Source organism: Elephantulus edwardii, unplaced genomic scaffold (assembly GCF_000299155.1).
Source record: "Elephantulus edwardii isolate Elephantulus edwardi_28Jun2011 unplaced genomic scaffold, EleEdw1.0 scaffold00033, whole genome shotgun sequence".
Lineage (NCBI taxonomy): Eukaryota > Metazoa > Chordata > Mammalia > Macroscelidea > Macroscelididae > Elephantulus > Elephantulus edwardii.
Genome location: NW_006399783.1, coordinates 8,136,464 through 8,148,389, shown reverse-complemented (window position 1 = coordinate 8,148,389; position 11,926 = coordinate 8,136,464). Strand labels below are relative to the sequence as shown.

Here is an 11,926-nt window from a genome sequence, read left to right as displayed (position 1 = left end):
TATCTTGTTGTGGTGCTCAAGTATTTCATAAATTCTGGATATAAGTCCCTTATCTGATATGTTATTACCGAATACTTTTTCCCAGTCAGTGGCCTCCCTTTTTACCCTGTTGGAGAAGTTTTTGGATGTGCATGGTAATCAACTCTTGTGCAATGAACTTCCTTCGAAAACCTGCTGGAGGGCTAACCCTAGGAGTCGGTCCTTGTTTGATGGTACATAAAAACAAAGCTGCCGTACGGGAGAAAGATGAACAAATTCTTCCAGTGGGATTTATAGCCTTTGAAAATCAGCCAGAGGGTCAGCTATGGGTCAGTTCTGACTCAACAATACACAACATCAATATGTATGTATATGTATACTTGGACCAGGAAGCAGTCCTCAGAACAGAGCAGGGAAACGCCGCATGGTTCAATATCGGAAAAGTGTATATCAGGGAGGCATCCTATCTCCATACCTTTTCAATCTGTATGCAGAACAGATCATTTGGGGAGCAGGGCTTTTCAAGGAAGATCGTAGCATCAGGGTTGGAGGAAGACTCATCAACAACCTACATTATGCAGATGACACAATCTTGCTTGCTGAAACTGAAGAAGACCTAAAGTGCTTGCTGTAGAAGTTCAAGGACTGTAGTCTTCAAGATGGATTAAAGCTTCACATCAAGAAAACAAAGATTAGGGAACCCTGGTGGCCTAGTGGCAAGAAGCTGCACTGTAGTCCTGAAGGCACACAGTTTGAATCCACCAGATACACTGCTGGAGAAGGAGGGGCAATCTCCTCCTGTGCCAGTTGGATCTGATGGTTAACAATTACAGCTTGCTTGGTTCTGCAATCAACGCTCTTAACAGCAGCAGTCAAGAAATCAAAAGATGAATTACATTGGGAAAATCTGCTGTCATGGAACTCTCCAAAGTATTGAAGAGCAACAGTGTCAGTCTAGAGACTAAGGTGTGCCTAAGGCCATAGTCTTCACAATTACTGCCTATGCATTAGAAAGCTGGATAATCACTAAGGGTGATAGAAGAATTATTGATGCCTTCAAATTGTGGTGCTAGAGAAGTCTTGAACATGCCATGGACAGCCAAGAAATCAAATAGGTCTTTTTGGAGAGGATGATACTAAATCTCTCCTTGGAAGCTAGGATTCTGAAACTCTGTCTCACATACTTTGGGCACATGGCCAGGAGAGACCGTGGAGAAGGACATTGGAAGGATGGAGGGACAGTGCAGGAGAGGAAGACCCCGGATGAGAGAGATTGCTAGTTACTGGGGTGATGGGGGTTGTTGTGTCAGAATTTGTGAGACTGGCTCAGGACAGGGCAGGCTTCAGAGCTGCTGTACATAGGGTTGCTATGGGGTGCAGGCAACGCAATGGCACATAACAACAACAATATATGTACATGTATATGTTGTGTACCACTGAGGCCGAACCATAGCTGACCCTCCAGTGGATTTTCAAAGGCAGTTAATTACAGGGGAAGAGACTGCCCATCTTTCTTCCAAGGAGCAGCTGGTGGATTTGAAATGTGTTCAGGATTGTAGCCCAGCTTCTTGCCACTAGGCCATTAGAGTCCTCTCTATTTTGTTGTTGTTAGGTGCCATGGAACCTAGGAGAGAGGCCAGGGTGGTTCCACCTTTCTGGTGATTTTAATCCACCAGCAGCTTCAAGGGAGAAAGACTGACAATCTCCACTCATACAATCTGCAGTTACAAATTCTTCTGCCTTGGCTACAGAGTTAAGAATTTAAACTCTTGGCAGGCTTATTTTTACTAATTCAAATTTTTAATATCAGATAATGCATTTTTTATTTTTATGGTTTTTAAGTCTTTTTCAAAGAACTTAACCATTTCATGCCAACTGTTACATTTATTAGTGTAAGATAATAACATCTACTTTTGTCTTTGTAATCTTTGTAAATCTATAATCTGCATCTTTATTGTACATTTGCATTCCTTCCCCCTCCCCCAGTCTGCCCTGGGATCTAGTAATCTGATCAGATAACCAACTACTGCTTTGTAAGTTGTCTCTTAAACAAGGGAGTTCTGATGTTGACATCCCAAAGGCAGCACCCCTCTGGTGGTTCAAATTCACTAGTGGCTCCAAAGGAGAAAGATGAGTAATTTCCTCTCACACAACTTACAGCCTCCAAAAACTCACTGGAAAGTCAGGTATGCATTAGTTTTGGCTACATGGCAATGAGTTTGGTCCCCCCCACCCCCATTACATACTAGAGAGCTTTGGTGGTGTAGTTCATAGAACGTTATGTGCTAACCCAAAGGCTACACCTTTTTGGCAGTTCAAATCCACTAGTGGCTCCTCAGGAGAAAGATGAGAAATCTCGGGTTGCAATTACCTGCTTCGGAAACCTGATGTAAGTTAAGCTGAATTGATCCTGACCCAATGGCAGTGAGTTTTTTCCTATTAGATACTACTTTAATAATTAATTGATTACTTATCAATCTCTCTACTTTGTACTTTAAAATAGTTTTAATTCCAACTTCTTTTATGTACAAGTGTGCAGGCTTTTTAAAAAAAATCTGAAAGCTGCTTTGCACAGTATTGTTTAAATTTGTGTGTTTGTGGACAGGGGTGAAATCTGTTTTTACTGTGTATGTTTTAAAGTTTTGCGTGTGTGGCAAAATACTGGTTTAACCATGTCCATTTCACCTCTTGGGAGCAGAGTGAGGGAGCAAATTGCACCCTGACTTCATCAGAAGTCAAAGCAGCAAATAATATTGAGCTTTCACTAATACACATAACTTACAATTTTAAAGTGTGCGAGTCTGTGTCATAACTGAGATTAAAAATATTGTGGAACCATCACCATTTAGTTCTTAAGAAATCTACTATTAAGAAATCATTCTGTCACGGATAGACTTGTGTCCCCTCCAAAACGTGTGTTAACTTGGATTCTCAGCCTTAAGTAATCATTTTCCACTGTGTGATCTTATGCATATAACTCCTACTGTGTTGTTAATGAGGCAGGATTAGAGGTATTTATGTTAATGAGGAAGGATAGAGTCTATAGGAATAAGTTGTCTCTTTAGTCCACCACTTTTTAAAAAAAAAATTAGTTGTGATTTTAATGAAAGTTTACAGAAAACTTGGGATTTCCACTCATTCATTGTTGCACATATTCCTCTCTACCCCTCCGTTTACTTTTTTGTTTTCTTTTTCAATATTCATTGGAGTCAATCACTTTTGACATAGGAAAGACATTAAGGAAGCAGGAGGAGGACCAGCCTTCCACCAAGAAGAGACAGGAGCAGATCATGTTCTTTTTTTTTTTTATGTCAAGATATTTTATTTTTATAACAGGTCACAACACTAATCTTTGGCTCATTCTGCCCCTGGACAAGCTACAAATGCTTGCTCAGCAGCTGGGCACATTCTTTAGTAGCATGTGTGAAAAGTGAATAAAAATGTATATAAAACAAACATTCAAATAGTTTCCATAGGAACACAAATAAGTGTGACCCCATCGCCTAGTCTTCCATACTGTTCCATCCCACCCTACTCATATAAAGACATTTCAAAACTAGCAATAATTAAGTTAAATGGTCCCCACCAAATCCCTTAATTCAAGCTAATCTTGGAGTCAACAGCTACCAAAATGGTATCTACACATTAATACTAGCTGAATCACAACTTGTTGGATGCCGTTTCATTCCACTTTCCCGAGCACAAGACAAGGGCAGAGTGCTGACATCCTGCTCCTCCACTTCAAGTGGATACTCATGGTTCTTGATTTGCTGCATGAGTTGCCATGTTGGCCCAGACATCACATAGTAGATAGTTGGCCTCTGGAACCCATTGAAAGTAGAGGCAGTAGCAACAGTGTAAGCACCCATGTTTTCAAACAACATCCAGTGCCCCACGTGCACTTCTGGCAGGTAACAGCATTCAACAATCCGATCCAGGCCATCACATGTCGGTCCCCTTATGCTAGATGAGTAATACGTAATACTTCTCATCTGGTTTGGGTCTCTTTTGCAGCAGGGGCTTTACATGTGCATGATCATAAAGGATGCAATTAAATGAGCCATAAACCCCATCATTCACATAATACATAAATGTTTGTTCACTCGATTCATCTTCATCATCAGAGCCCCTCTGTTCTTTTAACACAGGTTTCTTGGCAATGATATAACAGCAAGAGTGAAAGCTGATGCAACATAGCATCTGCCTGGCTCAGCTATGATTTTTACTCACAGTCTGATGGAAAACACTTGTCCAATGCTGGATTGATTACATTGGTGATCTCTTCAAATTTAAGCTTCACATCCTCAGATCCAGGAAAGCCAACACCAATATCAAGCAGATGCATGCTAAAACCAGCCTCAGCTCCCATGTCAAAGACACAAGGGGCATCAGATATTGCTTGCACAAAGGTCTCTGGGTCGGTACAGCCACTACCCACATGGAAGCAGATCATGCTCTTTAGTTGCTGTGAGAGTTGCCTCCGTGTGGGGACACAGACAGAGAAAGACAGACAGCTGAAGATCTCCAAGGAAAATCGAGACCATAGATGTGATCTTTTTTAGGGTTTGACACAAGAGACAAAGTCACCCCTTAGAGTCAGCACTCTGAATTTTAATTTCTAGGTTTCTGTGACAGAATCTGTGCAAGTCATCCACTTGTGGTATGGAAGCACTAGTTAACTAGGACAGCTTCCACACTCTAGCCACTGGCAATCACTAAGCTGGCTACGTCTATGAAATCTGCCTATTCTAGGTATCTCATAAAGGAGCCCCTGTGTGGAGCAAATGCTTTAAGCAACTAACTGACATGGCCTTCATACCTCTAGCAGATGATGGACATTTGGATCGTTTCTTTTTGAGTATTGTGAATAGTGCTGCAATGAACATTTGTGTATGTATTTTAATTCCGGCTTTAAATAAGTTTGAGTGTATATGTTATTGTTATGTATAGTCATTTGTGACTCACAGCGACCCTATGTTCAAGAGCCCTAAACCCTGCTCTATCCTGTGCCAACCTGTCTCTGACACATCTACTCCCATTGCCCCAATCACCAAATCGAACCATCTCATTGAGGGTCTTCCTCTCCTGTGCTGTCCATCCACTCTCCCAAACATGACGTCCCTCTCCACAGACTGGTCCCTCCCTGTAAAATGCCCAAAGTATGTCAGACGAAGCTTCAGAATCCTTGCTTCCAGGGAGAAGCCTGGTTTCACCCTCTCCAGAACAATCCTGTTTGTTCTCCTAGCAGTCCATGGTATATTCAACACTCTCTCCAGCACCACAGCTCAAAAGCATCAATTCTCTTTCTATCATACCTAGTCACTGTCCAACTCTCCAATGCATAGCATGCAATCGCAAAGACTATGGCCCGGATCAGGTGCACCTTATTTTCCAGTCTGACGTCGTTGCTCTTCAGTACTCTGGAAAGGTCTCTGACAGCTGACTTTCCCAATGCTATTTGTCTCTTGATTTCCTGGCTGCTGGTACCAAGAGTGGAGCCAAGCAAACTAAAATTGGTAACTATCTCAATCTCTTCACCATCCATAATGATGCTGCCAACTGGCCCATTGGGGAGAATATTTTCTTGATGTTGGGCTTCAATCCATATTGAAGACTACAGTCCTTGACCTTCAGCAGCCAGCGCTTCAGGTCCTTCTCAGTTTCAGCAATCAGGGTTGTGTCATCTGCACAACACAGGGACTCTTCAAAGTGTTAAAGGGCAATGTATGGAGGGAGGAATTAATTATGGATCACATAATTTGATGGGGTGAGGGCTAGGGAAATGAGAAGGAACTGCTGTAAAAAATGATGTATTCGAATTTTGTAAATAAACTAGTATAATAAAAACAACACAAAATACTAAGGTGAGCCTGACCCAAGCCACAATCTTCTCAATTACTTGCTGTTTGTCTGAAAGTTGGGCATTAAGTATGTATGGGTGACAGAATAATAATATCTTCGACTTGTGGGATTGAAGAAGAGTTCTTAGTATTAGATGGACTGCCAAGAGAACAAACTTCTCTGTCTTGGAGAAAAGTGAAACCACAGTGCTCCTTGGAAGTCAGGATGGTGAAATTCTCCTCACATCCTTTAAGCATGCTGTTAGGAGGGGCCAGTCCTTAGAGAATGACAGCATGCTTGGAAAGGTCCAGGGCCAGAGCAAGAGAGGAAGACCTTCAACAAGATGGACTGACCCTGTAACTGCAGCTCAAGTATGTCAGAGATGGTAGGGATGAACAGGACAGGGCAGGGTTCAGATCCCTTGTTCACAGGGTCAATCTGAGCTGGGATGGACTCGATGGTAGGTTAACACCATCATACATCAGAATCAACTTGACAGTACATAAGAACATTGAGTAATAACAATAACATTGAGCATCCTTTCATATGCTTTATTTATCTCTGAAGTTTATTCAAGCTTTCTCCATCTTTAAATCAAATTATTATTTTGTTATTGAGATGTTGAGTTCTACATAGAGTTTGGATACTGAACCCTTATCAAAGAACTTCTAAGTATTTCCTTCATGTTGTGTGTTCTTTCATTATCTTGCTAAGATCCTCTGATGCATACAAGTTTGATTTTTATTTAGTCCAACTTACCTTTTTATTGTTGGTGCTCATGCTTTGAATGCTCTATCCGGGAACCCACTGCCAAATCCAAGCTCTTCACTTATTTTCTGAAAGCTGTAGTTTTCTTATATTTTGATCCATGTCAACTAAATATTTGTGTATGTTCAATGTTCAACTTAACTGTATTTTCCTGTGTAGGTGTCAGTTGTTTCAGCACAATTTACATTAAAAGGACTTTTGAATGATCTTAGCACCATTGTAAAAACAAAACCAAAAAAAAAAATAAAGTGGCAATACATGTATGGATATAAATAAATTCTACTCAATTTCTTTATGTCTATTCTGATGCCAGTACAGTATTGTCTGACTCACAGACCTCTGTAGTAGTTTTGATATAGACTATGCATCCTTCAATTGTATTCTTTTTCAAAGTTGTTTAGCTATTTGGGGCTCCTCTGTCAATTCCATGTGGAGAATTTGGCATCTCCATTTCTGCAACATAGGCTGCTGTAAATTTGACAAGGATTGTATTGACTCTAAATTGTTTGGGTGGATCTTGCTTTTTCTTTTCCCGTCAACAATACTAAGTTTCCCAATCCATGCATATGGTCATTCCATTCACTTAGGGCTTAACATTAATTCAGTAGATTCTTAGACCTCTTTAGTTAACTTTGTTCATATTTTACTCATTTTGGTGCTATTAATATAGAATCATTTTTAGATTGTCCATAGCTCATGTATAAAATTACAAGTGATCTATTTTTCTAAAATTTTAAAATCTTTCATTAGCTTTTTTTTTTTACAGGAAATTCTTTAGGATTTTCCCCACATAAGATCATGTCATCTAAAAAATTCTGTCTTTCCTATTTAGATCCTTTTAGTTTTACGATTCCTACTTCTGGCTACAACTTCTTGGACAGTGCAGAACAGAAGAGGTGATGGCAAACATCCTTGTCTTACACCAGATCTAGGGGTAAAGCTCCTACTCTCCTGCCTTTAATGTAGAGTTTTCACTGGTGTCTGTTATAAGAAAAAAGTTTGCTTTTCAGTTTGTTGAGTGGTTGTTACCCACACCCATCATAAAAGGGTGTTGGATTTCAATAAACGCTTTGTTTATTGGGATTGTCATGTGTGTTTTCCCCTTCATGTTGTATAATCATAAGATGATTATTATACCTAGATTGATTTTCATAGGTTCTACCCTTGCATAATTGGAATAAACACCACTTGGTCATGGGGTATAGTTCTTTCAATACATCACTGGGATTCACTTTGCTAGTATTTTGTTGAGGATTTTTGCATTTGTATTTATACCCTCTATTAGTTTGCAGTTCTCTTTCACTATGATGATGTGTGTGTGTGTGTGTTTGGGTGTATCAGGCTAATAGTGGATTCATAGTGATTCAGGAAGTGACCCTACCTCTCCTACTTTATAGGAGAGTTTGGGAAATTAGTAGTCATTTATTTCTCTTTAAATGTCTGATAGTGTTAACTAATTAAGTAATCTGATTTTGGACTTTTTTTTTTTTTACTTTTCTCTGTAAGCTTTCTGTTTACTGATTCATTGTCAGAGGCCTAATCAGATTTTCAATATTTTATAAGTAAATTTTGTAATTTTTATTTCTAAAAATATGACCATTACATCTAGGTTACTTAGTTTGCCAGCACACAACTATTCATATTATCATCTTCACAATCCATTTTATTTTAGAGATCAGTTGTACTGTCCACACTTTCACTTCCGATTTCAGTAATTTGAGCCTCTACTTCCCTTTCTCCCCCCTTGTTGGCTACCCTAATTAAAAGTGTGACCATTTTATTGATCTTGTCCAGAAAATCACTGTGTTTCTACATTTGTTCCCATTCCTAATGACTCACTAGAATATGGAAATTATAGAACAATTTCATTCATATCTCATGGAAGGTATTGCTACAGATCATCCACAAACAGCTACAACAGAACACTGACAGAACTGCCAGAAGTTAAAGCTGGCTTTAGAATGGACATGGTTCCAGGGATATTAGTGTAGATGTCTGATGGATCCTGGCTGAAAGCAGAGAATAACAGAACATCTATTTGTGTTTTATTGACTGTGCAAAGGTATTTGACTGTGTGGATCATAGCAAACTAAACATGGAAAATGGAAATCCCAGAACACTTAACTTGGCTCATGTGAAATCTATACCTAGAACAAGAAGTTGAATGGAGTAAAACACTCTATGGTTTAAAATCAGATACTGTGTGCATTAGGGATGTACTCTTTCTCCATACTTAGTCTGTATGCTGAGCAAATAATTCATGGAGCTAGACTCTATGAAGAGGAATGTCACATCAGGATCAGAACACTACTCATCAATCAATTGGCTGGCTTTATGTAGATGAGACAACATTGCTTGCAGAAAGTAAAGAGGATGTGAAGAACTTGCGCCGAAGATCAAGGACTACAGCTTTCGGTATGGATTATATTTCAACGTCAAGAAAACAAAGGATCTCACCAATGGGACAACAGGCAACATCATGATAGATGGAGTAAGAATTTAACAATAATTTCATGTTGCTTGGATCAACAATTAACACCCTTACTACCAGCAGTCAAGATATCAGGTGTACTGCACTGGGCAAAATCACTGTCAGGGACCATCCCAAAATACTGAACAGCAATGATATCAGTTTGAATACTAAGGTGTGCCTGATTTGGGCCACAGACTTTTCACTTACTTGCTATACAACTGAGAGCTGGACAATGAATAAGGATGACAGAATTGGTGTTTTTTTGATTTGTGGTGTTGGAGAAGAGTACTGAATATCTGAGCTCTGCTAAAAGAACAGCTGTCTGGGGAAGACAGCAGCCAGAGCACTCCTTGGAAGATGGTGAAACTTAATCTCTCCTTTGGGCATGTTGGTAGAAGAGCCTATTCTTTAGAAAAGGATATCATGTTTGGAAAGGTAGAGGGACAGTGAAAGAAAGGATGACTCCTAATGAGATGGGTTGACACAGTGATTGCAGCAATGGATTCAAGGGTGATGGGGATGAAGAGAATGGCACAAGACAGTACCAGGAGCAGGTCTGTTGTTCAAAGGGTGGCTATGAGTTGAACTCAACTCAACAGCATCTAACTAAAACCATAACCACAGTCATTGCTCTAATGTTTGAGGATCTCTGGCGGCAGCTGAGGTAAGACATCTGACCCTAACGAAGAGACTCAGCAGTTCAAATCCATCAGTCAGTACCCAGGAAAGAGGTAGGAGACCGCTTCCGCAATTCAACTCTGTCCTGGAAAACTGTTAAGAGTCTGAATCAAATTGATGGCAGCAGGTTAGAGGGGTTTTGTTTCCAAATACTTCCTTCCTTTCTTCCGCTTGCTTCAGTTTAGTTTGCTCTGATTTTTCCAAAGTCTTAAGATGGAAAGCTAGGTTACTGATTTCAGGTCTATTTTCTTAATGTCATTTACAGTGTTAAATTTTCATCCAATTTCTGTTTTCATTGCATCCCATTAGTTTTTATGTATTGTTTATATTTTCATTCAGTTTATTTTTCTAATTTCACTTGTGATTGGACTCACTGGGTATTTAAGAGTAAATGATTTAATTCCACATATTTGAGAATTTTCCCAATTTCCTTCTATCATTATTTCACTCCATTATGATCAGAGTTTTACAAATTTAATTTTTAAAAGTTGAGACTTGTTTTGTGGCTGAAGATATGATCTACTGTGTAGCATGTTCCATCAGATTGAAAAATTATTGTACACTGCTGAGTGCAGCATTTTGAGCTAGGTATAGTTGGCATGCAGTTTTATTCCAATTTTATCTTTCCTTCACTGTCTTGGGTCTAACTGTTCTTTCCACTATTGAATGTGGAGTTTCAAGGTTTTCCATTACTAATGTTATTTTACCCTTCAGTTCTTAGTTTTTGCTTCATCTTTTGTGGAGCTCTCTTTTTAGGTGATCCATAAACACAGGAATAATGGTTTTGTCTTCCTGATCAATTCACTCATTTCCATGTCTTACGTAGATGTCTACATTCATGTCTTTGCTCACAAATTTGATCTTTTCCTAGCATCATTTCGTAAACTATTTCCCCTCCCCTTCTCCATTTCACCACATGATATGCATCATGGTGTTCGACAAGTTCCTCAGGCTCCACAGATTTCTCTCCATTCTTTTTCCCTTTTTTGGATCCCAGACTATAATTTTAACTACGCTTTCTTCAAATTTACTTTGTTTTCCCTGTTCAAATCGGCCCCTTCAACTCAATTTTTCACTTCACTTTTCAATACAAAGTTTTTACTTGTCTCCTCTTTTGCAGTTTCTCTTTATTGATATTCTGAATTTGATGAGGCATCATGCTCATACTTTAGTTCTTTTACATAATCTGCTTAATTAAGCCTTTTGAACATACTTTAAATTACTGACTGAGAGCCTTTGTCTAGATTTCCTCATGGATTGTTTCTATTACTTTCTTTTTATATGTATAGAATATTTTCATTTCATTGCATGGCTCATATTTTTGGTTGCTGGTGGTGCTACTGAAACAATTTAAGTAGCATAATGTGGCAACATCAGACTGTACGATAGAACTGTTGTTCTGGTTGAGTATCTGTGTGGATTGTGTAGTTGTTTTTTTTTTCTACTTTTTCTGTTTGCTCTACTGAAATAACATAGAGTTGCTGCGATGACAGACTACTGGGCCGTAAGTGTGTCAAACACCATAATTGGCTACCCATCATGAGCAGCTTTTGTTGGAGCTTCCAGATTGATTCAGGACTGGCATCTACTTCCTAAACTGCATGCCTATGGAAAGTCTAAAAACTTGGAGAAATGATTATAGTTATAGAAAGGCTTAAGGCCTTTGTTCTTTTTCTATTTATATATGTATCCTTTCCACATGTGTACACAGTCTATATGGTGGACAAATCATTAAAGAAGTTAGACTCGGGGGCGGGGCCACAGCGCGCCGCTGAGGTGGGCCTCGGGCGGCTCGGAGCCCCGGCCCAGGAACAATGTGATAAAGAAAACAGCGAGAAAGAGAAAAGTCACACCACAAAAAGCTGCTTTACACATGGAGAGATGCATGAAGAGTCCATTTGGGGGAATCGTCCGGAGAGTGGACTCGTCAGAAAAAGGATGAACTAGAAGACCCGGGGAGTGTTGACAAGATGGCGGACGGGGAGCTGAACGTGGATAGTCTCATCACCCGATTGCTGGAGGAACTCTACTATGCTTAGTGGTAAAAAGATGGACTACAGCTGGTGGGAGCTGCGGCCCGGCGGGAGCTGCATCACTTCTGACCTGCCCTCGGGTTGACTCAGCAATTCTCGTAAATCACCACCTGTAGCAGAATCATCACCTGTACTAGCCACCCCAGAGGAAATC

At 39.7% G+C, this 11,926-nt stretch overlaps 1 pseudogene; it reads right to left on the bottom strand.

Annotated features, from left to right (window-relative positions):
• Positions 1-3,617: 3,617 nt before the first annotated feature.
• Positions 3,618-4,432, bottom strand: LOC102873068 (annotated as a pseudogene).
• Between the last annotated feature and the right edge of the window lie 7,494 nt (positions 4,433-11,926).